Source organism: Rhinoraja longicauda, chromosome 12 (genome assembly GCF_053455715.1).
Source record: "Rhinoraja longicauda isolate Sanriku21f chromosome 12, sRhiLon1.1, whole genome shotgun sequence".
Classification (NCBI taxonomy): Eukaryota; Metazoa; Chordata; class Chondrichthyes; order Rajiformes; family Arhynchobatidae; genus Rhinoraja; species Rhinoraja longicauda.
The window spans coordinates 38735533-38761983 of NC_135964.1; the positions used below are offsets into that span (position 1 = coordinate 38735533).

The 26451-nt window shown below is 41.6% G+C and overlaps 1 protein-coding gene across 10 annotated transcripts in view; it reads right to left on the reverse strand.

The window, feature by feature from the left end:
* Positions 1-26451, reverse strand: part of cmss1 (cms1 ribosomal small subunit homolog) — a 239891-nt gene that overhangs the window by 75566 nt on the left and 137874 nt on the right. For 2 of the 10 annotated variants that reach the window (XM_078409581.1, XM_078409580.1), the window contains one exon: positions 23330-23409. The exons of the other annotated variants lie outside the window; for them this stretch is intronic. The gene's annotated coding sequence lies outside the window, so the exon portion shown is untranslated. The remainder of the gene's footprint in view (positions 1-23329; positions 23410-26451) is intronic. 10 annotated transcript variants of the gene reach the window in all.

Sequence of the window (26451 nt, forward strand, 5' to 3'; positions counted from 1 at the left end):
AAACTAAAACACCATTTTGCAGTTTAGAGGGAGCCTTTTAGAAGTCTGATAACAGTAACAGAACAAAATTATTAACCTGAAACGATAATTTAGTTTAGTTTAGAGATGCAGCGCCCACTGAGTCCACGTTGACCAGCGATCCTTGCACATTAACACCATCCTACACACACTCAGAACAATTTACAATTATACCAAGCCAATTAACCTATAAACCCCAACGTCGTTGGAATGTAAGAGGAAACCGGAGCACCAGAAGAAAACCCACACGGTCATGCGGTAAACTCCGCACAGATAAGCACCCGTAGTCAGGATCGAACCCGGGTGTCTGGCACTGTAAGGCAGCAACTCTACCACTGGACCACCGTGCTGATGATGTAAGATATGATGTAAGATGTTGAAAGGCTGGAGCAATTAGGCTTGTATACACTGGAATTTAGAAGGATGAGGGGGGATCTTATTGAAACATATAAGATAATTAGGGGATTGGACACATTAGAGGCAGGAAACATGTTCCCAATGTTGGTGGAGTCCAGAACAAGGGGCCACAGTTTAAGAATAAGGGGTAGGCCATTTAGAACGGAGATGAGGAAGAACTTTTTCAGTCAGAGAGTGGTGAAGGTGTGGAATTCTCTGCCTCAGAAGGCAGTGGAGGCCAGTTCGTTGGATGCTTTCAAGAGAGAGCTGGATAGAGCTCTTAAGGATAGCGGAGTGAGGGGGTATGGGGAGAAGGCAGGAACGGGGTACTGATTGAGAGTGATCAGCCATGATCGCATTGAATGGCGGTGCTGGCTCGAAGGGCTGAATGGCCTACTCCTGCACCTATTGTCTATTGTCTTGTCATGATAAGGGATAAAAAAATTTGATAGGGAAAAATGGATTCAATCTAGCTTTGTGAATGTTAAATTTGGGAGATGAATAAGGAGGGGTTTTTTCCCCATAATACACAGATTGTGCTGAACATCTGGATTACATTTACAAGAAGTAGGGTTGTGACCAATTAAATACCTGCCGTGATGAACGATCCTTCAAAGCATGTACTTTATTTCCTCTATTTGTCTAAAATCTGCCTCTAAGCATCTGCCTATTCTATCAATTTATTTCAAAACTCCCTGATCTTGTGTTTCAATCATTTATTTTTTCTTCAATTCATGCTTCAGTATGTTTGAAGGAAGCTGAGAACAGATAAGTTGCATAGAAATTCTCTCAACCTAAATATCCCCAGAATAGTTCTCCTGATTTATACAGATTAAATTTCCGGTCAAAATCAATGGACATCTCATAAATTTTCAATTTTAGCTACTTCCCTCAAGTGCAAAATAACATTTCTGTGACAGACTACCATGAAGCAATAATGAAATAGGGCCCTGCCAGGTCTTTCAGGTGATACAAAAGAGTGTTTGTCATTTAGTGAAGAAGTGTAAGCAAATTATTCACTGTGACAATATTTATTTTTCTCCCAACATTACCATATTGAAATTCAAAAACTACAGACTCTAGGCATTTAAAATAAAATCAGATAATACTGGAAAATGCTAATTGCTAAAAACACTCCATGTGTCATACAGCATCTGTGATAAGAGAAACAGAGTTAAAGTTTTTGGTTAAAGACCTTTTGTCAGAACTCTTTGACCTGAAACACAGTTTCTCTTTCCTAACACTGACTGGCCTGATGAGTGTTTGCAGCAATTTCCAATTTTACTTCACAAATAGTTTTCGCATTGAAGCATGCATAATATTTTGGATATCTGAGGGAAAGATCCATGCTTCATAAATGCAAGCCTTTCTTTTTCCCCCTCAACTATTCATAGTTAGTCAAATAGTCAGAATGTTATGGAACTCAAATTTGAACATTTCACTATGAAATGAAAAAAAGGGGTATAGACTCTTTAAGCAGACACATATTACCCTCAATTACCTTCAGTCTGAAGAAGGGTCTCGACCCGAAACGTCACCCATTCCTTCTCTCCTGAGATGCTGCCTGACCTGCTGAGTTACTCCAGCATTTTGTGAATAAATACCTTCGATTTGTACCAGCATCTGCAGTTATTTTCCTACATATTACCCTCAATGTACATTATACATTAAAATGTCCTTTATTCGCAGAAGGCATCTTTATGCAGTTGAAACACTACCAATGTGTTCTTAGAAGCTGTCAGAAGTCGTTTTATTCACAGCTGAGCAATAAATTTCAATTCACTCAGGCAACTTTTCACCCACCTTGGCCAAGTGACCATTTTTCCAACTATGTGGAGTTTTGGGCACCCCATTACACAAAGATGTTGGTTGAAAGAAAGCATGCAGCAGTGGGTCAATAAAGGGGATAGGAGCCAATTGTTTGTAATGAGACACCTAATTTAATCAAAAGAACAAAAGACTTGCAGTCATATTGCACCTCCCAGCCTCAGGATGTCCCAAACGTGTTTTTTTATGACGAACAAAGTATTTTCCAATGCTGTAATGTCGAAAATATGATGAGTAATTGTGCATAACTGCCCTTAAGCAACAATTTGATCATGATGATAAATTGCTTTATCAATGTAGATTGAGAATTACACATTGCCTCACTGAGTCTCCCGGCCTTATTCAAATGAGTGCTCATGGAACAGGCTTGGTCTTGGTACAACATAGAATCTGAAACACAATGTCTCTGATGGAATATTACTCCCCCTGTAATGTCATGGGTTGGCAGCATAAATTTGATTATTTCCACAAATAAAGTCTAAAGGATACGAGGAGGCTTTCCAAATGTATAAGGGTCTTAAATGAATCAGGGCTTTCCTCTGGTTCAGAAATCAACAACGTGACTTGAAGAGAAGGTTTAAAGCAAAGGTCTTAGTGCAGAAGATTGTAAAGAGCTTGGCATGTTTGCCACAAAGAATGTTTAAGGCATAGACAAGTGTATGCTTAAAGAAGAAAACAGAGAAACACTGAAGCGAAGGAAGATTCAGGACTAGAAATAGATATCATAATAAAGTGGGTAGACTAGTTTCATCTGAGTTATAAGTAGTTATAGCCCTATGGGCTTCATAATTAGTAGCATCAATATTTTTGCCAAGTGCAGTAAAATCTATTTGTTAAGAAGGAGACTAGATACTTGCATCTACCGTATATGAGCACAGAAATTTCTCGCTTTCAAACTTTTAATTGAAAAACTTAACCGTTGTCCAAAAATTCCAAAATTTGCATAGGCACATACAAAAAGGCAGGTAAGTCGTCAGGGTCCAACTGTGTACTGACGTACAAACAGAGGATATTCACATGGGCAAGTGCATGAGGCACTGAATTGATGCCAAGTGTACAACGTTTCTAACAGGGACTTTCGCCTTCCCTGTGTTTGAATAGTTTAAACTGCAGCTCATCAAGATGGTGAACATGTGCTGACTTGGACAAATAATTATTTGGGATGGTAGTTTGTGAGGACAGCATTGGGTGAAGTTTCAAAGTTGCGGGAGGATGATGTTGAAGATTGCCTGGGGCTTGTGGATGGGGAGGAATGAGTCACATTATTTCAGTGGATTATAATCAGGGAGCTTTCTAAATCCGTCTGGGGCATTTCAGTACAGTAAGTCATAGAAATGCACATCAGAACTTGCTAGAAGGTGAAAGTGGAGGCAACAACATATCCATAAACTTTAGAGAGTAAATAAAGTATGGTGATAATAATTTGCCAATGTTGAATAACGTTTTGAAGTATTAATGAACACATTTCATTTTACGAGTGTTTACTACCTAAAAGAGCTAAATATTTATAATTACCAACAAAAATAAAATTGATTACATATATTATGAAAGGATCCCGTCCATAAAACAATTTTACAAAAGCATAGTAGTTAAAGATGTAAGAGTGTAGAAAATCTTGCCTTTAATTTCTCCAACTGCCTATCCTATTGATAACTGCCCTTTGAGACATGTGAAACCAATGACTCAAAATGATGAAGTCCTACATATGGAATGCATCAATTTAATTGGTAGGGGATGACATCAGGATTTATAAACGTGTAAGCAGGTTGACAGCACTTGAAACAACCTTTTTAACTCATTACCCCACCAAATACACAATAAATCCTTTCAATATGGGGTAGAGCAGAGCAAATACTACATCAGCACTGAAACAAGGACTTTTGTTTCTTCAGTTGATTACTTGCAGAATATTGAATTTTTCAGATCGACAAACACTCAGTAAATAGGAGTTATTTCCTAAACTTGCAGCAGCTTTAAATCATATTTAAAAATCAGTCCAATACCCAATAGTTGCTCCAAAAAATATTTTAAACGGAACATTGCCATAAAAAATACAGAAACTATACTGTGCTTTTCGCAACTACAGAAGATCCCAAAAAGATTTACCACCAATTGTGTATTTCTAATATGTTGCCACTAATATAATGCAAAGCAATTAACTATTTTTGAGCAGTTTTTCTCACTTTATAATTAGAATCATAAAAATATACAGCACAGAAAGTGGCCATGTAGCTCATGTCAGTCCTAGCTCTTTGAAACATTGTTCAAGTAACCCCTTGCCATGTTCTTTGACTGCAGCTATGTGGCTTCATCCTTTTTTAAAACATAAATTCAATTGCATTTGGAAAACCAATTTGAAATTGCTTCCACCACCTTCTGAAGATTATATTTTGGATTGCAGTATTTGTTGCTTATTTAAAGAAAAAGTCAATTCTGCTTGAAGTTTTTGTACATAGTTGTATACATGTTCACAGTGAGAGGAAGCACATTTACTTCTCCTCCTTAAGGTCACAACAGACATAAAGAACAGAGGAATGGCATGTGCTTTTCTGTAAGTTACTAATGAGAAAAAGACGAGGAAATACTATAAAACCAAATTGAATAAGAACTTGCAAATAGTATAGATAGAATTATGTGGGAAAAGAATCAAGAAATGGGATCAGGGAATTAGTCCAATGGAAGATGTTACATTGGCAAAGCCTAATGGCCCTGATTTGTATTGTAATGTTGGCAAGTTACCATAGTGATCACACATTTTCTGGAAATGTAGCCAACATTAAGTTGTCCAATTGTCAGACAATTTGAGGTGAAACAGATAAACATCCCAGTGAATATAGGCACTGATGTGTTTGTGATAGTCAATATCTTTGACACTTTCAAAATCCTATTCACTAAAGACATAACAATGTAACACTGAGCAGTAGATTGTGCACCTGTTCTGCCCAGAGAGCAAGCTGGCTTTAGACCTGGTAGAAGCTGAGCAGATCATGTCCTTGCCCTCACTACCAACATAGAGGCTGGCTTCCAACGTGCCCTGAAAACTGGTGTTCCTCTCATCGATCTGTCATCAGTTTATGACACCGTGTGGAGATATGGTCTGCTGCTGAAAACTTCCAGAATCTTGAAGTGCCAAACCACCATGTGTGCCCTCTCATCCATCCTCAGCAACCGTAGATTTAAGGGCCTGTCCCACTTAGGCGATTTTAAGGCGACTGCCGGCAACTAGGCTGTCGCCGAACGTTCGCCGGGGTGATCGTGAGGATTTTCCAGATATAAATTTCTCAGCGACAGCTGGCTTGTCGCCAGGTATCATAGCTTATTGCGGGCGCTGTCGCATGCTGTCCCCAGGTTTGTTAGGTTGTCGCAGATGCATTTAGAAGCACGTAATATTAAATATTGAAAAGGCATTTGAAGATACCAGAAGATAGTTTTGTTTAACCAATTTATTTACCGTCAGGACATTTGACAGGTAGATTGGAGGCGACAGTTTGACGGTCAGGTAAGCGTGGGAATTTTGCGATGTTTCCGAAGACGGTGTAATCTCTTAGCCAGGAGCTAGTTTCACAAAAAAAGTAACTTGTATCGACCTGACTCGGCATTGTCGTGGTCATTGTCGTAGGGTAAAAGAAAATTTCGGCGATCTGCTACGACTTTGACAGTCGCCTTAAAAATCGCTTAACTGGGACAGGCCCTTTAGGGTCTCGCTTGGGGACCAGACCAGCTCTGTCAGGACCCTGAATGATGGCCTCCCCCAGGGCTCTGTCCTAGCTCCCCTACTCTTCAACATCTATGTGAGTGACATGCCAACTACCTTATCATATCATAATCATATATATATACAGCCGGAAACAGGCCTTTTCGGCCCACCAAGTCCGTGCCGCCCAGCGATCCCCATACATTAACACTATCCTACACCCACTAGGGACAATTTTTACATTTACCCAGCCAATTAACCTACATACCTGTACGTCTTTGGAGGTTTGCAGATGCAAATGACCTTGCCCTTGCCTACCATGGAGTTGCCCTTGAGGATATCAGCAGAGTGCTAACTCAAGACCTGAAGGGGATGGAGGAGTACTTCACCTTCTGGCGACTTCGCCCCAACCCATCTAAGACAACTGTCACTGCCTTTTACCTCAGCAATCGGCTTGCCAATGTAAAGCTCCGAGTGTCCTTTTGTGGTAAGCCGGTGAAGAATGAGGAATTCCCCAAGTACCTCGGAGTCACCCTGGACCACTCCTCACCTATCGTGAACACCTGAAGAGGGTGGCTGATAAACTGAAAGCAAGGGTCAACATCATCAGGAAACTTGCAGGCAACAGCTGGGGATCCAATGCACACACCCTCCATACCGCAAGCTTGGCTCTAGTCTACCCAACAGCTGAGTTTTACTCAACAGCTTGGGCTAACAGCTGCCACACCAAACGAGTTGACACTGTCCTTAACTCTGAAATGTGGGTCATCACAGGGACTCTTAAGTCAACACCTTTGCAGTGCTCCCTGTCCTCTCTCACATCGCCCCTCCCAGCATATGCAGGAGGGAGAGGATGTTGAAAGATTGGTGCATCATCGAGGCTAACCCTGACCTTCCCATCCATGCCGATTTGAACAATCTGCCCAACATGCACCTGAAGTCCCGCAAACCCTTCTGGTCTTCAGCCAAATCCCTGGAAGACTTTGACCCCAAGACTGAGTGGCGCAGAGCCTGGAAAGATGCCAACACCAACAACATAGAGGTCATCAAAGACCCCACAGTGAAACCACCGGGATTTGACCTCCATCGCAAGCAGTGGCTAACCCTGAACAGGATCCGCACTCTTCATGCAAGAACCGCCCATCATCTGCACAAGTGGGGGATTGCAGACAGCCCTGCTTGCGACTGCGGATATCCAGACCAGACCATCCCACACATCGTGAATGACTGCTCACTGAGGCTTTTCCCTGGTGGCATCAAGACCATCCACCCAGCAACTGATGCTGCCCTGGCCTGGATGTCTACCCTTGACCTACAACTTTAGGCTGTGCACGCCATATGCAAGAAGAAGAAGACTGAGCAGTAAAATAGGAAATAAGTGCACAAAAGGCCTTTCACTAAAGCTTCCATTATTCACTTTGGTAGAAAGGATATAGGCCTGGAATTTCTAGAGTTTCTTATTGCCAGTGATTTGGTAATAGATTTATTACGACATTTACTGGAATAGCTTCCCAGCATGAATTTCTGCAGAGAAGCTGACTCTGACTGAGACCATGAGCAGCACACGATCTTGCAGATCAGCAACCCCAGTATGGCTAGGGAAGCAAACAAACAGCTAGGAAAACTCAATGTGTCAGGCAGGATCTGTGGAGGGAAATGGACAGACAACATTTTGGGTTGGAACCCTCATTCAGAATTGTCGTCTGTCCATTTTCCTCTACAGATGCTAGCTGATCCAATGAGTTCCTCTTGCACTTTGTTGCTCAAGATTCCAGCATCTGAAGTGTTCTGTGTCTCAGTGGTAAAACTCGGATGGTCAACGTCAGACTTTAGGAGAATCCTCATGTTCGACTTGTGGAGCAGGTACCTTATAGTCCTTATTCAGTCCCCAAATAGTTAATGACCCAGTTTTCCTTGGCAGGCTAACGCCTTTATAATTATTGCTCAAGTTCATTTCCAGCAGTTGATTGGGGATGTTTGTGGTTAACCAAGAACGGCAGGACTATGATTAGTTTGTAGGATTTGGGGAATGTTATAGTCATGATAATGCAGCTCTAAACATGGATATGGGAAATCTTTAAAGTCTACTGTTAGTTGGAATGCTTCAAGGCGCTATTCTTAAGGTGGATGGTTTCCCTCCGGACTTCAGAAAGTTCAATGTGGGCTAGGGAAAGAAGCCACTTGAGCTATGTTGGTCTTGGTTTATTCAGAAAGCTTCGTTGTGTCTTCCCAGTATTGGATACCTACCTCATTTGTGACAGCTCTGAGCCAGTATGTTGCCAATGGATAGACCCGGGCGCATGAAGCGTTGCACAGTGTGTTGGCTCTCCCGCCCCACGTGGTACCTGCCAGCTTCCATGCAAGATTTAGTCTTCTGGACCTTAGGTTTTATATTCTTGAGGTGTTGCTGTTATGTCAGATTAATGTCAAGAGTGAGCAGGCTATCGCAGTCCCTGTCAGTTTTTCATACTATTCAGATGGAAGGCTGAAATAACAGCATTAGGTTGAAGCTCCATTTTCTGAATAATAACATAGATAAAATGAAAGAACTTCAGGACATTGATTTATTCAATGCTGAGACCAGGGCATTATTATGTCTGAAGATCCATGATACCATAAGCAAAGGAGAGGGGGGTGGGAAGATGACCATTTTGAATGCCAAGTTGTGTATAGATTGATGTTAGCTGTTTATGGAATTAATTAGGTCAAGGATTTTCTTTTGCACTGCAAATTATTTGAGAGTGTTTCAGAAACTGCACCATAACAACAGGAGAGGTCAACAAAGACAGCTCCGGTCTTTAGTCTTTCCTGGAATCCAACCTAAATGAAAAAAGATCAGGACCAGGACATGTGATTCAGGACCTTGTATGTTATTGAGAGTAGGAAGGTGTAGGGCTTGTGTCAGGCTTTGAAAAACTTGTCTACTGTGTGCAGTGCTTGAGAAATTGCATTAATTTAATGCAGGTTTATCTTCTCTACTGGCTAATTTCTTTGAGCTTTTTTTGAACCTGTGAAACAGTAGCATCAGAAGATAGACACAAAAAGCTGTAGTAACTCAACAGGTCAGACAGCATCTCTGGAGAAAAGGAAGAGGTGACGTTTTGGGTCGAGACCCAAAATGTCACCTATTCCTTTTCTCCGGAGATGCTGTCTGATCTACTGAGTTACTCCAGCTTTTTGTGACTATCTTTGGTTTAAACCAGCATCTGCAGTTCCTTCCGACACAAACAGTAGCATCAGCACCGACTCTGGTTGATGGTGTGGCTGTTGGTAAATTGTTCATGCCTTTCCAGGTTTAATGCATGTCTGTATTCCCCACTGGTTACCATCATTGTGTGAGATGTCCTTTTTAAGGAATGCTGTTGGCACTGGCAAACTCAGTTCATTGTATTCTGCCAGGAGCTGGTTACTTTCTGGGGTTCATCAAAAATCTCGGAGAGCAAATTTGGTCGCGAATAGTTTGAGAAATTAATGAGTCCTGGATGATATTATGAGTGGGGTAAGATGGGCAGCACTAATGGACACCACATCAACCCTTGCTGTTGTGGGTTATAAATTTAAAGGTCAGGATGAACTTGTTAGGACGGAAGGTGCCAAGCAATGAGTTGTTGGTGGTGATGTGTTCCCACATATGATACTGGCTATTGCGATTGCCAGTGTAGTTAAGTGTGCTGAACACTTTAAATTGTGCTGAGCCACTCGTGCCTTGTAACCATTTTTGATGGCAACTCCACTGAGAAGCTTTGACAATATATTCAGCCACAACCCTACGTTGAATCCAATGTCGAGACAATCAAAGGGGTTGATTGATTGCAAATAACATTAATTGTAAAAAGCATTGTCAAATTAATAACAACTCTAAATATATTAAACCAATTTTAAACGTGTTCGTTCTTCTCCAATATTGGTTGCATGGAGATTCCCAGATGTCAATGCAAGGAAATTTGAAAAGGTGGTGCTATACCACTGGGTTTGAGCTATATCAACAGTTAAGGGGCTAAACGCTGGTTACTGGCTTTTTTTTGTGGGGATTCTGGGCCACAGATTCTGTGATAAAAAAGAGAATGATGATGTTTTCGTTTTCGGACAATGCTACTTAAACCTAAGTTGACATAACCAAATGTATTCACAAGACTTTTCACAATAAGCAGTTCAATACCAAAAAAAACATACAAGCAGGAATGTAGCATGTCAATTTAGAAAGTGGCAGTGTTTTGAACTAGACACGCCACATCTTCTGGCAAGATGATACAGCATTACATCATTAGCTATTTTCAGCTTATTATGTCAATCAAACCATAATAAATTAAAGATGCTTATAAAAAAACCTGTATTATTATAACCCCCTATAAAACAAATCATAGCCTAACCTAAGCCAGGGAGCGTCAGAACATGCAATCTTCACATTCCTGTTGCTCCACGAACAATTTCAGACCATTCCAATTACATTATTTCAGCTTTACTTCATGCCACAAGAATTCATTTATTTTTATGTAGACTAAAATGAAGACACAATGATTATAATAATTTGGAGAAACATTAATATAATCTCAATGCCAATAGTTTTTTTCTTTCAGAAAAAATGTCCATCTATCTTCTATCTATCTTCCATCTTCCATCTTCCATCTATCTATCTATCTATCTATCTATCTATCTATCTATCTATCTATCTATCTATCTATCTATCTATCTATCTATCTATCTATCTATCTATCTATCTATCTATCTATCTACTAAAACTCTGTGACCGTGTGTATGTGTGCAGAATAACTTTTGTCGCTCACACAGCCAAAACGGTACGCCATAGCGCTACAATTTTTGCACCACCATACTCACCATTATCCTGGCCATATATTAAAACCACTCTCATTCAAATTGAAGCTATATTTTTAAAGCTAGAGAGGATTTTAAAGTTTAAAATTTTCCTTTCTAACCCATTTCCTGAAGGTCTTCAGCGTGTGACGTCACAATGCAATACGACCAGCACGTCTTCAACAGATCAGCTTGCTCTCGCACCCCCCCCCGACCCTTAACTGATGCGTCCCCTTCCTTCCTTTCCCCCCCCCCCCCCCCCCGAACCTTTAACTAATGCGCTCCCCCCACCTCCTGACCTTTAACTAATGCACTCCCTCCCCCCCCGGACCTTTAACTAATGCGCTCCCTCCCCCTCCCCCCGGATGGTAAATCAGCATCTGCCGTTACTTGTTATTACACTATTTAGAAACATAGAAACATAGAAAATAGGTGCAGGAGGAGGCCATTTGGCCCTTCGAGCCAGCACCGCCATTCATTGTGATCATGGCTGATCGTCCCCAATCAATACCCCGTGCCTGCCCACTCCCCATACCCTTTGATTCCACTAGCCCCTAGAGCTCTATCTAACTCTCTCTTAAATCCATCCAGTGATTTGGCCTCCACTGCCCTCTGTGGCAGAGAATTCCACAAATTCACGACTCTCTGGGTGAAAAAGTTTTTTCTCACCTCATTTTTAAATGGCCTCCCCTTTATTCTAAGACTGTGTGGACCCTGGTTCTGGACTCGCCCAACATTGGGAACATTTTTCCTGCATTTAGCTTGTCCAGTCCTTTTATAATTTTATATGTTTTTATCAGATCCCCTCTCATCCTTCTAAACTCCAGTGAATACAAGCCTAGTCTTTTCAATGTTTCCTCATATGTCAGTCCCGCCATCCCAGAGATCAATCTCTTGTTTACTGTTAGCAATGTCATTAAAAGGTTTTACTGGTTTGGGAACTATCCTAGTCTGCAAGAAATTGCAGTGAGGTGGGGATATAGCCCAGTCCGTCACGCAAACCAGGCTTTCCACCTCTGACTCCATGTGCACTTCACGCAACCTCGGAAAAGCAGCCAACGTAATCAGAGGCTTGTCTCACCCTGGTCATTCCTTCTTCTCCCTGCTCTTTTTGGGCAGATCCCCATCTGTTATCAGGATTCTGAATAGTCCTTCCATAAGCTAGGGCACTGTCCGATTCACCTCTACTACTTGAGATGTGACCTCTACTTCTTGAGACTGCTTCTCCATCGCGTAAAAGGCCAGTATCCTTCGATTCATCGAGAACACATGACGAACATATTCTTCCTTCCTTCAAAGATGTCTGCATAGAAAGAGGTTTGTTGCAAACTGACAACCATTGGCAACAGACGATGGAAGATGCTGAACGAACAAGACTCCCCGAAGCAATGAGAGATTTGTTTGTTTTGCTGACGATTGCTCAGATCAACACTTCTCGACAATTATGGGATCGCTTCCAGAATTCAATGTCTGAAGATTACCTTCAAAGAGAACGGAGAACAATCGATGATCCAAATATCATGATTGATGAGAGGCATCATGATCAGGCTCTGTTGTATATTCAAGACAAGCTTGTGAATTACAACAAGACACTGGGATACTTTCATGTGCCACTACCAAGACATGGAAGGATGAACCTTGATGGTGACAATCCAGAATTGCTGAGTGAACTGCAGTACAATAGACCTGAACAACAGTGATTTGTTGAAGAGAAGGAGCCTCTGCTGAATGCTGAGCAAAGAGCAGTGTATGACCATGTGTGCAGCTGCTTGGAAAGGAATGTTCCTTCAATGTTTTTCATTGATACACCAGCAGGAATGGGCAAAAGAATACTCACCAATTTGATCCTCTCCAAAGTTCGAGGTCAAGTTCATATTGCTTTTGCTGTAGCATCCTCTGGTATAGCAGCTACATTGATGCCTGGTGGAAGAACTGCACATTCTCGATTCAAGATACCCATTGAAGTGACCCATAATACCATGTGCAACATTGAGAAGAACTCCAACATGGTTCATTTGATCAGGAGTGTGAGACTGATTGTTTGAGATGAGTGCCCGATGATTTGGAGTGAGAGCTTTGAAGTGTTGGACAGAACTCTTCGACATCTATACAAAAAGAACGATGAGCCTTTTGGCGGCATTCTTACCTTTTGTTGTGGCGATTTTCGCCAACTCCTTTCTGATGTGAAAAGGGGAAATGATGCTGATGTTGAAAATTCCTGCATCAAGAAATCCTATTAACGTTCAAATTGTTATATTTTGTTATTCACATTTTAAACTTTAATAAATCCCTTTCCCACTTGCTGTGCCCGTCAGCCACCCATGCGCAGTAATACCTCCATGTTCGACGTCACAATGGAAACCCGACGGGCGGGAATGGCGGCGCCGCCAGAGAGCCCCTAAGAATGGAGGGAGGAGATAAGGGGGGATGGAGTGGGCGACTGGGGTGTGGGAGGGGAAGGGGGGGAGTGGGTGGGGAAGATGAGGGGTTGAGGGGGTGGAGTGAGGGAGGGGAGGGGAGGGTGCTAGACCAATGCAGAAAAAAAAAACATTTTAAAGAAAAATCGCGATTTTCATTGAGATTTGTTTTTGTTTTTTTAAAGGCATTTATTTTAAAGAAAAAAGTGCGATTTTTCCCAACGTCACAATGGCAACCCAATGAGTTATGAGCCCAACGGGTCCACTTGGTCTAGTAATAATTAAAGAAGGAAGGAGACTTGCTAAAACATGCCACACTTGTGAAATTATTTAGGACTTTAGGGCCCAGTTAAAGTTTTTCAAAGTTGTGCAATAAATTGGCGTGTAATAAATAATCAGGTTTTCTATATTATGCCTTATACAACGTTGGCAGTAAGAAGAATTTCCTTGAACAAAGCATTTGTGTAAACAGAGGACATTTGGAAGAGGTTTTAGCCGTAATAATATTTAAAATAGACATGACCAGCAGAGATAAATTATCTTCAGATACTTCATAAGCAGAGCAAAGTACTATTTAAAAAGTGTAAGATGGCCATGAACAACCCAGTAATCAGTAAAATCAAATCAGTAACCAGTAAATTTCCCCAGTGTGGGACGAATAAAGGAATATATTATCAGCCCAAGATTAAAATTCGAAACTAAAGGAGTCGCTGCCTCAAAAAGGCAGCTATATCATCAAAGACCCACATCACTCTGACCATATTCTTATTTCACTCCTCCAAATTAGGAAGAAGGTATAGGAGTCCAAAAACTGTGACCACCAGATTCGAAAACAACTAATTAGGCTCTTGATCACTGCACAGCACGATTCCTCAACTATGAACTTTCCACCAAGATATTAGCATCAATCCTCCAGAATTCTTCTCAAAGTTCTCACTGTGAAATCAATCTGATAAACATTTTAAATACAATCAATTTCCAAGTATACTGTGACATCTAAAAAACATTTTGCGGTATTTTCATTCAAATTCTGATTTAAAGTGGTTAATTAACACAACACATGTGACCTCGATGAGCACCTGCAGTTCAATACAATACAACATCCTTTATTATCACTGTACAAGTACAACGAGATTTTGATTGTCGCTTCCATATCGATGCTATCAAGTCAAATATTAAATAAATCACGGCGAACATGTAAACAACAGGAAGGGGGGAGGAGGAAAAAGAAAAGGGGGGAACCAGGTAAAGTGTTTCCGCAGAATTCATATATTTGCCAAGGAGTGCACTAAAATTTGTCACCTATAGATATGCAAATTTTTCATTTTTATGTCCTAGTTTCGTGGAAATGTCAACGGTTATAACAATTGTTTACGATCATATGCCTTTCAGCATTTTGATATGAAATGTGGTCAATTTTCGCCTCTCTTGTAAAAAACGAATTAAGTGAACTACTATTCATAAACTGCAAGTGCTACCACATTCATAAGTATTCGCTTTGAAATGGGAAACTATCCTAATAAGGTCCTTTCACATCGCAGTTCTAATGTGCCATCTACATTTGGTCTTGCAGAACGATAGCCACAAACTGCTTGTACAACTAGCTTTAGAGCAAATCTTTCAGAGCACAGTCCAATAAAAAAGAAAGATCACATGGATGTGCAAAATCTTTGTCAAAGGGTTCATTTGAAAGTGCTTTTAAAGAAGAAAGAGAAATAAAAGGGTTTAGGGAGGTGATGCCAGAGTATGGATCCTTCACACCTGAAAGCATGACTGAAAATTCTGGTGATGATCAAGAACACATGGTTGCGTGGAGGGAGGAATGATGAGAAAAGAGGAATCACATTGTTTGGGATAAAGCAGGTTATTTGAGTCGATCATTTCATGGAGATAAGTCTGGGCAATTTAAATAGCATTGAATAATTCACATTTACTTGGGAGTCTTGAAGCACATTTAGAATTCCAGGAATGGGAGTGATGGATAAGCAGAACTTCGTGGAACATGGAATACTGGCTACAAATAGAGATGGAAAATGTTTGAGACGTTTAGACTGTCAGTCCACATCTGCAGAAATAGAAATAGAGTTATGATTCCAGGTCAAAGACGCTTCATCAGGAGTGACTGCAAAGTTGTAGAATCGCTGAAAAGTTATGTATATGTTGTATATTACAGAAGATGGAAATGTAGGCTGGCTAGCAAAGTAGCTTCCTGTCCATTCATTATTATATAAAATGGCAATTGAGGGTTTCTGCAAAAAAGAAACTAAGATGGGTGACAGTACAAAGTAATTTATGTTGTGGTGAGGTTATAGGTGTGGCTGTTCAGCTTAAATCATATACACGTAAGAAACCTGTGAAATCTCCGGTCCAATCTCATACAGTGGCTGAGAAGCTAAACAAGTTGTTAGCCAAGGTATGGAATTCGTAGCAAGAATTAAGGAATTTTCAATACCAAGTCAATAGTAGGATATAAGAAAATAACTGCAGATGCTGGTACAAATCGATTTATTCACAAAATGCTGGAGTAACTCAGCAGGTCAGGCAGCATCTCGGGAGAGAAGGAATGGGTGACGTTTCGGGTCGAGACCCTTCTTCAGACTGATGTCGGGGGTGGGACAAAGGAAGGATATAGGTGGAGACAGGAAGATAGAGGGAGATCTGGGAAGGAGGAGGGGAAGGGAGGGACAGAGGAGCTATCTGAAGTTGGAGAAGTCAACGTTCATACCACCGGGCCGCAAACTGCCCAGGCGAAATATGAGGTGCTGCTCCTCCAATTTCCGGCGGGCCTCACTATGGCACTGGAGGAGGCCCATGACAGAGAGGTCAGACTGGGAATGGGAGGGGGAGTTGAAGTGCTGGGCCACCGGGAGATCAGTGGCGTTAATGCGGACCGAGCGCAGGTGTTCAGCGAAGCGATCGCCGAGCCTGCGCTTGGTTTCGCCGATATAGATGAGTTGACATCTAGAGCAGCGGATGCAATAGATGAGGTTGGAGGAGGTGCAGGTGAACCTCTGTCTCACCTGGAAAGAATGTTTGGGTCCTTTGATGGAGTTGAGGGGGGAGGTAAAGGGACAGGTGTTGCATCTCGTGCGGTTGCAAGGGAAAGTGCCCGGGGTTAGGGTGGTTTGGGTAGGAAGGGACGAGTGGACCAGGGAGTTGCGGAGGGAACGGTCTCTGCGGAATGCAGAGAGGGGAGGGGATGGGAAGATATGGCCAGTGGTGGGGTCCTGTTGTAGGTGACGGAAATGTTGGTGGATGATATGTTGGATCCGCTGGCTGGTGGGGTGGAAGGTGAGAACGAGGGGGATCCTGTCCTTGTTGCGAGTGGGGGGATGGGGAGCAAGAGCGGAGCTGCGGGATGTAGAAGAGACCCTAGTGAGAGCCTCATCTATAATGGAGGAGGGGAAGCCCCGTTTTCTGAAAAACGAGGACATCTCGGAAGCCCTAGTCTGAAACACCTCATCCCGGGCACAGATGCGGCGTAGACGGAGGAATTGGGAGTAGGGGATAGACTTTTTGCAGGGGACCGGGTGGGAAGAAGTGTAGTCCAGATAGCTGTGCGAGTCGGTGGGCTTGTAATAAATGTCCGTCACTAATTTTTCTCCTGTGATGGAGATGGTGAGGTCCAGAAACGGGAGGGAGATGTCAGAGATAGTCCAGGTATATTTAAGGGCAGGATGGAAATTGGAGGTGAAGTGTATAAAGTCAGTGAGTTCTGCATGGGTGCAAGAGGTAGCACCAATGCAGTCGTCGATGTAGCGGAGGTAGAGTTCGGGGATGGGGCCAGTGTACGTCTGGAACAGGGATTGTTCGACGTACCCGACAAAGAGGCAGGCGTAGCTAGGGCCCATGCGAGTGCCCATAGCTACGCCTCTGGTTTGGAGGAAGTGGGAGGAGTCAAAGGAGAAGTTGTTGAGGGTAAGAACCAGCTCTGCTAGGCGGAGGAGAGTGTTGGTCGATGGGGATTGGCTGGTTCTACGGTCGAGGAAGAAACGGAGGGCTTCGAGACCATCCTTGTGGGGGATGGAAGTGTAGAGTGACTGGACATCCATGGTGAAAATGAGGGAGTGGGGGCCTGGGAACCGGAAGTTATCCAGGAGATGGAGAGCGTGTGAGGTGTCTTGGACGTAGGTGGGGAGGGATTTGACCAGGGGGGATAGGATGGAGTCGAGGTAGGTAGAGATAAGTTCGGTGGGGCATGAGCAGGCAGAGACAATGGGTCTGCCGGGACAATTGTGTTTGTGGATTTTGGGTAGGAGGTAGAATCGGGCCGTGCGGGGCTGGGGAACTATGAGATTGGAGGCACTGAGGGGTAGTTCGCCGGAGTTGGTGAGGTCGGTGATGGTGCTGCTGATGAAGGTCTGGTGTTCATCGGTGGGGTCATGGTCCAGGGATAGGTAGGAAGAGGTGTCTGATAGTTGTCGTCTGGCCTCGGTGCGGTAGAGGTCAGCACGCCAGACTACCACAGCCCCTCCCTTGTCAGCGGGTTTAATTATTAAGTCCGGGTTGTTGCGGAGTGAGTTGAGGGCTGCACGTTCAGGAGGGGAGAGGTTAGAGTTAGTCAGGGGGGTGGAATAGTTAGGATATTTCAGTATTAACACATCAGCCTATCTCCAGTTTACAATGACAAGTACACTCTCAATCATCAACTAAGTAACAAGTAAACTCTCATTTTAACAGACCCCTTTATAACGGATTTGAGATATTGTGAACGGACCTGCCGATGCCACACCTGGCTCGCGACGCTTCCCCGAATGCTTAGATCTCGGGCTTCCTACGCCACCCCAGACTTGCACCAGCGAGCCCTTCTTCACCCACTGCACGGTTCGCTTGTTGCGGCTCACTTTGTAGCCCCTGGGGACAGCGCTTTCTTCGGGCTGCCATCACCGACAGGATGCGTTCGGTAACTGTGGGGCTCCCTCCCCTCCCACCTGCTGCTGCTTCTCCCTGTTGGCGTCGTTCTATCCGCCCCCCCCCCTCGACTGCCACCACCTCCTCCTTCTCCCGTCGCTGTATCCACTCAGTCTCTTCCACCACTCCCGCCGTCACCACTTTCTTCCCCGGAGTCACCGACATACTCCACCTTGGAAGCAACAGCAAGTGAGAGGGAGGGCGCTCCATGGTGACCAAGCACTTGTCAATGGCAGTGGCCTGAGGAAAGTACTGTCCCCAGGGGCTAGAAGGTGAGCCGCAACAACAAGAAATGGGTGAAGAAGCTCACTGGTGCTGACCAGCAGCATCGGCGCCTAGTTTTAAGGTGAAATTACACAAAGTTCTGGAGTATCTCGGCAAACTGAGTCAGTCTGAAGAAGGGTCCCGATGTCACCTACCCATGTTCTCCAGCGATGCTGCCTTACCCGCTGAGTTACTGCAGCACTTTGTGTCCGTTTGTGTATTAACCATCATCTGCAGTTCTTTGTTTCAAGTACACACCATAATGATACCTTGCTCAGTTGTAGCAGCCAATTGGCAATAACGGACACCATCGCCCTCCTCCCAACATGTTCTGTTATAACGAGGGTTTACTGTAATGCAAAGTGCCACGGACAGGACCAGAGAAGCCCTCATTCATGACCCTGCTCCTCACCACCATCCAGGGATCTAAACAGCTCTTTCAGGAGAAGTTGATGATCACTTTTATATTACAATAGCTAAGAAAAGACTAGATTACCTTTCCTGCGTTCTGTCCACATTGCCACTGCCGTTTCACTTTAATTCTCCTTCCTACTCTCACTAATCTGTTTGTCCTTGGCCGTCTCCATTGCTACAGAGAAGCCAAATTAAAATTGGATGAACATCTCATATTCCACTTGAACAGCATACAACCCAAAAAGCCATAAACATTGAGTTTTCCCATTTCAAGTCACTCCTCACACCCCAGCCTCTTGTGTTCTGCTCCCACACACATTAACTTTTCTACCTAGTTTTCTTTTCCTTTTTTTTACTTGCCCATCCTCTCCCCCACCTAGTTCCATCTACACATCATTCTTTCCCTGCCCGGTTCCACCTTTTACATTCCAGCCCCTGTCTCACACATACTACTATATAATTGCAAACTTTACTCTTCCCTCCCAGTCCTGATGCAAAGGCTCAATCTGAAACATGGGCATACACTTTATTTCAAAAAGCCGCTGTTTGACCCAGTGAGTTTTTTTAAACTTTCACATTCCAGCATCTGCAGCCTTTTTTGTCCATGTTCCTCAATAATCCTAACTACTTATTCTCACTTTAGGTTATGCAAGGAGCATTCAGTTTGAGACCTCTATTTGCAGCGTTGGTCTGATCAAAGTCCTACTCATTTATAAGTTCAAGTCAATTTAATTGAAAGCTCTCTCATTTCATTGGAGGAACTTTCAACCAGTGCAGGCTGCAGTGGTGGGCTGATTACTGAGAGCATTTTTTCGGTTTCCATGTTATGCTGTAGGTGTGCAAAAATTCTAAAGTTACAGCCAGTTTCACTGCGTTAATGAAAACAAATGCTTATTATTTCATTGTAATTAGAATCCCCCAAAACAGAGCAGAAATAATAAATGTCTCCAAAGCTAGTAGTCATTTGCAATGGACAACACTTGCAGTATTTTTTGATACTATAGAATCCTACTTAATATATTCTTGATTCAATAAGATCTGTAAATGTTGTATTGTGCAAATTGCTGTCAGCATGTTATTTTCCTTTTTTTAAATTCTAGTTTATAGAAGTCTATTACCAGTATCATCGGTGTTAAATAGTTTTCATGACGGGTGTGCAGTGATGATGGAGAGTGCAATTAAAGTGCTTTCACAAGTGGAAGTATTTTGTTATGTACAAGCAACATACCAAGGAGCCAACCTTCAGTTCAAATAGATTTCCAGAAAGGAAAAGAGCCAAACTGAAGAATAATAAAGCAAAACAGGGTAACATCCAAGTATGTCGATTAAGTCACTTATTTACACACCCAGCAGCCTGAGTCCAGTTTGCATGTTTTATGGTATGTTCTGAATTAACTGTGGAAGTTTCACAGCAATTGCACATCCAATTAAAACCCATACAGGATTTTTTTTGTAAATGTTTTATTGTGCAACCAAGGAAGTTGAAAATTCCACAGTAAACTACCCGAGGGAAAAAAGGAAGACTTGTCTTTAAAGAATTCCCTCCTTTAAAAAAAAAAATCCAACTTTAACATATGCCTACTTAAATGGAATGGATCATATTAAGATACAGTATGCATCGTAGGGCAATAAATTTCCACTTTTCAGATAAAGCAGTATATGTAATGCACGACCAACGGTGTCTTCATTGTGGCACTTAGGGGAAAGCTTTGAAACTGAGACGTGCCATTGATTTTGATCAGAAAAGGTATGCATGATATAACATACAAATGTCTAAGGGAACATATTACTTCCTTACACTCGGACATTAAGCAGAGAAGCATGGCGGAACAAACAATTGTCAGGTTAGCTTAGCTTTGGTCAATACGTCACCCCACAAAGCTTATAACATCAATCATGTTGCATGAGCAATGATGTAATTGAAGAGGAATGTCTGATTCACCAGGATCAGCCCACTAAAATCTCTTTAAAAGGCCAAGAAGTACTTTAGAAAGCTTCACTGAAAATAGAATTAGTCTTTCAAGTAAATCTCCCAGTAAATGAAAAAATGATGTTAATCTAGGTTTAACGAGCAACACTGAGAAACAATTTATTGTAACTTACTGGAGGGATTTAAATAAACTTATGATTATTTTTCTAATTCACTTTAAGCTTGCGCAAACCATTGCAGCATTCTTGTGTGTATTGTGTTGGACTTCCACTTAATACCATAAATAGCAAAAAAAATGCCACAAATATTTATAAAGGTTAGTAACAACCAGAGCAGAATAAATAAATAAATGCCGAGAGAATTTCATAAGCCATTTAGCACACCGATATTTATATCTAGTTCAATGGTTCCACAAGAATTAACAAAATCTCAGCAGTTTCATGATTGTGGCAATTTAGCCATTCTGGCAAGGGCCCTGTGAGAGCTTCTGAGTTCAGTTGAAAGGCATATAAGCAGCACAAAGCAGGCGAACACCAGCATCACTACAGTTGTACCCCAAATTCATGTCAAGGCAGTATCCAGAAGAATTCAGCTGCAAGTCCACCGCCAATTATTCCTCAGCATACCCACCCAAGAAGGGTCTCGACCCGAAACGTCACCCATTCCTTCTCTCCCGAGATGCTGCCTGACCTGCTGAGTTACTCCAGCATTTTGTGAATAAACACCCATCTTCATATACCAGTAACCCTGCAGCACAGATCCCATACCGATCCCAATCATTTCCTCAGCTCCATGTGCAAAAAAAACCATTTCTCAACACAATAATACAAAGTCGACCTAGGACATATACCTTAGTTTGTTGATAGAATCCAACATGTCTGAATCCAGTCAGGCTGCATGACCTCTCTTCTGCTGAAACCATTCAATGCTCTTCAACCCCATCATCCGAATGATTAGACTTTAAACATGAAGCATGGAAACAGGCCCTTCGGCCCACCGAGTGTGCGCCAACCAGCGATCACCCCGTACACTAACACTATCCTGCACTCTAGACACAATTTACAGAAGCCAATTAACCTACAAACCTGTATGTCTTTGGAGTGTGGGAGGAAACCGGAGCACCCAGAGAAAACCCATGCAGGTCACTGAGAGAACATACAAACTCCATACAGACAGCATACATCGGATCGAACCCGGGTTTCTGGCACTGTAAGTCAGCAACTCTATCACTGTGCCGCCCTGATTGCTGACCATGTGGTACAAGAACCTCATTTTAATAAACGGCACATCTAAAATGGGAATAACATTACAAATGTGATGTATGTGCACATATATATAAACAGTTACTTGACAGATACATTTGCTGCTGCTTGCTTGTACTAAAAACACAAATCAAGTTAACAACCATGCTTCAATCCTAGACTTTAACAGAACAGTTCAGTTTTGTTACTTAAAAAATAAAGTAAAAACAATCATATGAATACTAGGTATTTTTAATTATCTACTGCAACTGAAAAGGCAACACTTAAAGAAAAGTATTTCATTCTCAGCGACTAAAGGGAAGGATAAAATCATGGATTGGACTCTCAAACACAAATTCCCAAATCACAGTCAAGTTAATTCTGGAGCCCACTATAAATGTATACAAATTCAAAATAAAAAGAGAGAATGCTTGAAATACTGAATTGGTCATGTAGTGTATATCAAGAAAGGACTACAATTACTGTTTCAAATCAAAGATTCTTTACCTCTTCTACACTTCAATTGATACCATAATTTATACACATAAACTATATCTTTGTTAAGTAAATAGATGGGACAAATCAAAGGAATGAGGAACATGTCCACATAAATTGATGTCAAAAGTAAATAGCCTTCAGCAATAAGGAATGGGAGAAGCATCGATTGGATGCTTTCTGCGTCATCAAATATATAAATATATAAACATATTTGCTGTTTCAGAAAATAACCTCCACTGTGAATGTTCATAATATTGGGAATTTCGAATCATTCTTTCCATAATTTGTAATTAAATCATGAAAGATTATGAAGGATTCCTTAGCACTGAGGCTATTGCCTCCAGGACTGGAGGCCATAACCTTAGAATAAAAGTATGTACTTTTAGAAAAGAGATGAGGAGGAATTTCTTTAGTCAGAGGGTGGTGAATTGAGGAATTCATTGCCAGAGACTGTGCTGTGGAGGTTAAGTCAAAGGATATTTTTAAGGCGGAGATTGACAGATTCTTGATTAGTAAGGGTAACAGGGGTTATGGGAAGGAGGCAGGAGAATGGGGTTGAGAAGGAAAAATAGATAGTCATGATTGAATGGCAGAGTAGACTTGATGGGCTGAATGGCCAAATTCTGCTTCTATAACTTATGAATTTAACACAGAATGCTCTGTTCTGTTGTCCATTTAAACATGTGTTTAGCTCAAAAATTTTTATCTGACAATGTTTTGTTAGACTACAGCATTCAAAGCAAAAGGCTTAAATTGGTATGCAGAAAGGAAGGGCATATTTCATTCTCAACAATCTTTTCAGCAACTCAACTCAGTATTTCAAATGGACCTCCAAATGAAACAACAGTATGAGTTTTGCTGTTCGATTCCAAAAACACTCAATCCATGATATGTGAGCTAGACATACCCAATTTTTCAAATCGACGAAGCTCTCCTAATTTTTTTAATGTTGCTCCGAAACTTCCATGCACAGACGTAGTTGACTTGCTGGAGGAAGATAAAACAGTTAGTGCTGTAGGCTAATATTTACCTTTCTTTCACAGGAGAATTGCTTAATACTTTCTACTAGAGTATTCAATTTCATGGGCTACCAAAATGAGCTTTGATTGCAGAGGGAAGCAAACTGCTGGCAGAGGATGTTTATACAGGATGGTAGTGCTCCCTATGAGAGAAGCAACACCTTTATTTTCTACTTTCAACCCTGCTGCTGACAGGTAATTTTGTCCGTCTTTTTGGAAAAACTTTGCTTTTCAAACATTCAGGGTTGATCGGCACTGGAAACAGGTTGATAGTAACAGGAAAGAAGTTATAAAAGAGTGCAGTTTTTTACAATCCCAATTTAAATCAACCCAAACAGTTCTTTGAAAAGTCACACACAAGGCTGGTGTGCCAAGTACGTCACTGCCTTCATCTCCAGCAAACTGCACAAACAACTGTAAGAGTTTTAGACTCTTCACTGCTGTATCTTATACACTAAGCCACTCTAAGGATGCAGCTTGTTGAAATAAAATAGGTTATTCATAAAGAGAAACAGATATTCTCTTAGAGACCCTCGGGGTAGAATCTCCATACTCGAAGGATTTCAAACTTTTATAGATTTTTAAAATATGGAGACAACAATAAACAGTTAACTCCCATTTCAATTGCTATAATTATCTACTTAGCTTTAACATTTTGAGTATAGGCAAGTAACTTTGCAGAATTACATATTTCTAATACTTTTCTTGTTACAGTGTTGAGGGTGACTCCTTGTATACACAAACAGCAGAATGTTAAATGACCAGATAAACTGTACATTAAAGACCTTTAATTATATGTTAATACATGAGATAGCCACAATATCTTTCCTGATCACATCGTGGAGGTTTCACTAAGATGGCACAGTACATAGCTCCCTGAAAGTATAATACAGGCAGACAAGGTGGTGAATAGGGCGGCACGGTGGCGCAGCGGTAGAGTTGCTGCTTTACAGCGAATGCAGCGCCGGAGACTCAGGTTCGATCCTGACTACGGGTGCTGCACTGTAAGGAGTTTGTACGTTCTCCCCGTGACCTGCGTGAGTTTTCTCCGAGATCTTCGGTTTCCTCCCACACTCCAAAGACGTACAGGTATGTAGGTTAATTGGCTGGGTAAATGTAAAAATTGTCCCTAGTGGGTGTAGGATAGTGTTAATGTGCGGGGATCACTGGGCGGCACGGACTTGGTGGGCCGAAAAGGCCTGTTTCTGGCTGTATATATATGATATGATATGATAAGACAATGTGTGGCATACATGCCTTTATCGGCCATGACATGGAAAACAAGAGTTGGGATGTCATGTTACAGTAATATCAATTGTTTCAATTACTGACAGTGTAATATCGCAACTACTTAACTGAGTATCTTGATCCAACGTTGGAACCACAAAATCGATTACAACAATTTTTTCAAGGATTCTTCAAAGCACCTACAAATGCACTATTACTACCATATAACAAAGAACAAGGGTACTAGATATATGTGAACAATAGTATTTATAAATTCCCATGGAAATCATAGACTACTTTGATACATAAATATATCACCATTCTTTCATCATCACCTTCCAAATACCCAAATTGCCTATTCAGTAGCTCCATGGGATTAATTTTTAAAAGTCTTACAGTAGTCCATGGCAGCAATTCACGGTGACCTTGCTAATGCACAATAAATGCTAGGCTTTTATATGTTGCCCAGATACCATAAATGAACAAAAATAAACCGCTTTGTTAAATAATCAGGGGTAATCTCTTGGGACTTTTTAGGGCAATCATTCACTGCTGTCTATCAAAGTACAAGTCACCTGGTTTAACATGAATATGAACTTGCAAAGATTTACTGGAAAGACCTGCAGAAACAATTTGCCCAAGTTTCACTTAAACTTTGTTCTAACAATAGAATAAAGATACTTGCTTTTCCTGATGTGAAAGTAATCACAATTTAACTTTCACCATGCATATTTTATTGTTATCAAATAAGTCAAATAACGATAACAAAGGGAAGTTAATGACATATGTCGATAAAGTTGTGAAGTATAGTTTGTTATAAAAAGACGAAGAGAATTTACAGCGTCTTGTCATTAGAAAGGGAAAAAGCCAATACTTCATATTAATAATGTGGTGAGAAGTCTACAAGTCATGGTAAAAAATTTGCAAGCTTTTGAGTTCATGAAAATGTTATACAAAATGTAAAGGCCAATGCAGACTGACTGGTGCCTCTTGCTTCATAAATGAGAAATGCTGCTATGTCGTGAAAGGAATAGATGGTTATCTCTGAAAATGTATGGTGTGGTTTTCGATGTCAGCTGATCTACATATAAAGTCGTGAGTGGTGTGGAATAAGTGTTACCTTCAAGAATTATGAAAAAAAATGTTACACAAAGTATAGCATTCATAAAGTCCCCCATGGTAGACTGATCCGGAAGATTAAAGTGCTTGGAATAAACAGTGATTTGGTTGTATGGATTCATAACAGGTTTACTCAGAGAAGACAGGGCGTTTGGGTGGAAGGACTATATTCAGACTGGAGGTGACCAGTGAAGTTCCACAGAGACCTGTGCTGGGACATCTGTTGTTTGTGATATATATATATATAAATGACTTGGACGTGAACATAGATGGGTTGGTTAGAAAGTTGACAGATGACACCAAGATTGCTGGAATTGCGGACTGTGAGGAAGACTGTCAAACTATACAGCAGGATACAGATTAGCTGCAGAAATGGTTGGAGAAATGGCAGATGGAGATCCAAGTAAATGTGAGATATAACACTTTGGGACATTGATGGGTGTCAGAGGTTATGGGGAGAAGGGGTTAGGAGAGATAGATCAACCATGATTGAATGGCAGAGTAGACTTGATGGGCCAAATGGCCTAATTCTACTATCACATGATCTTATGATCTTATGAATGAAAGGGGAATATACACAATTAATGGCAAGACCGTTGAAGTACGGAAGGATCTGGGGGTCCAAGTCCATAACTCCTTGAAAGTGGCAATCTAAGTAGTTAGA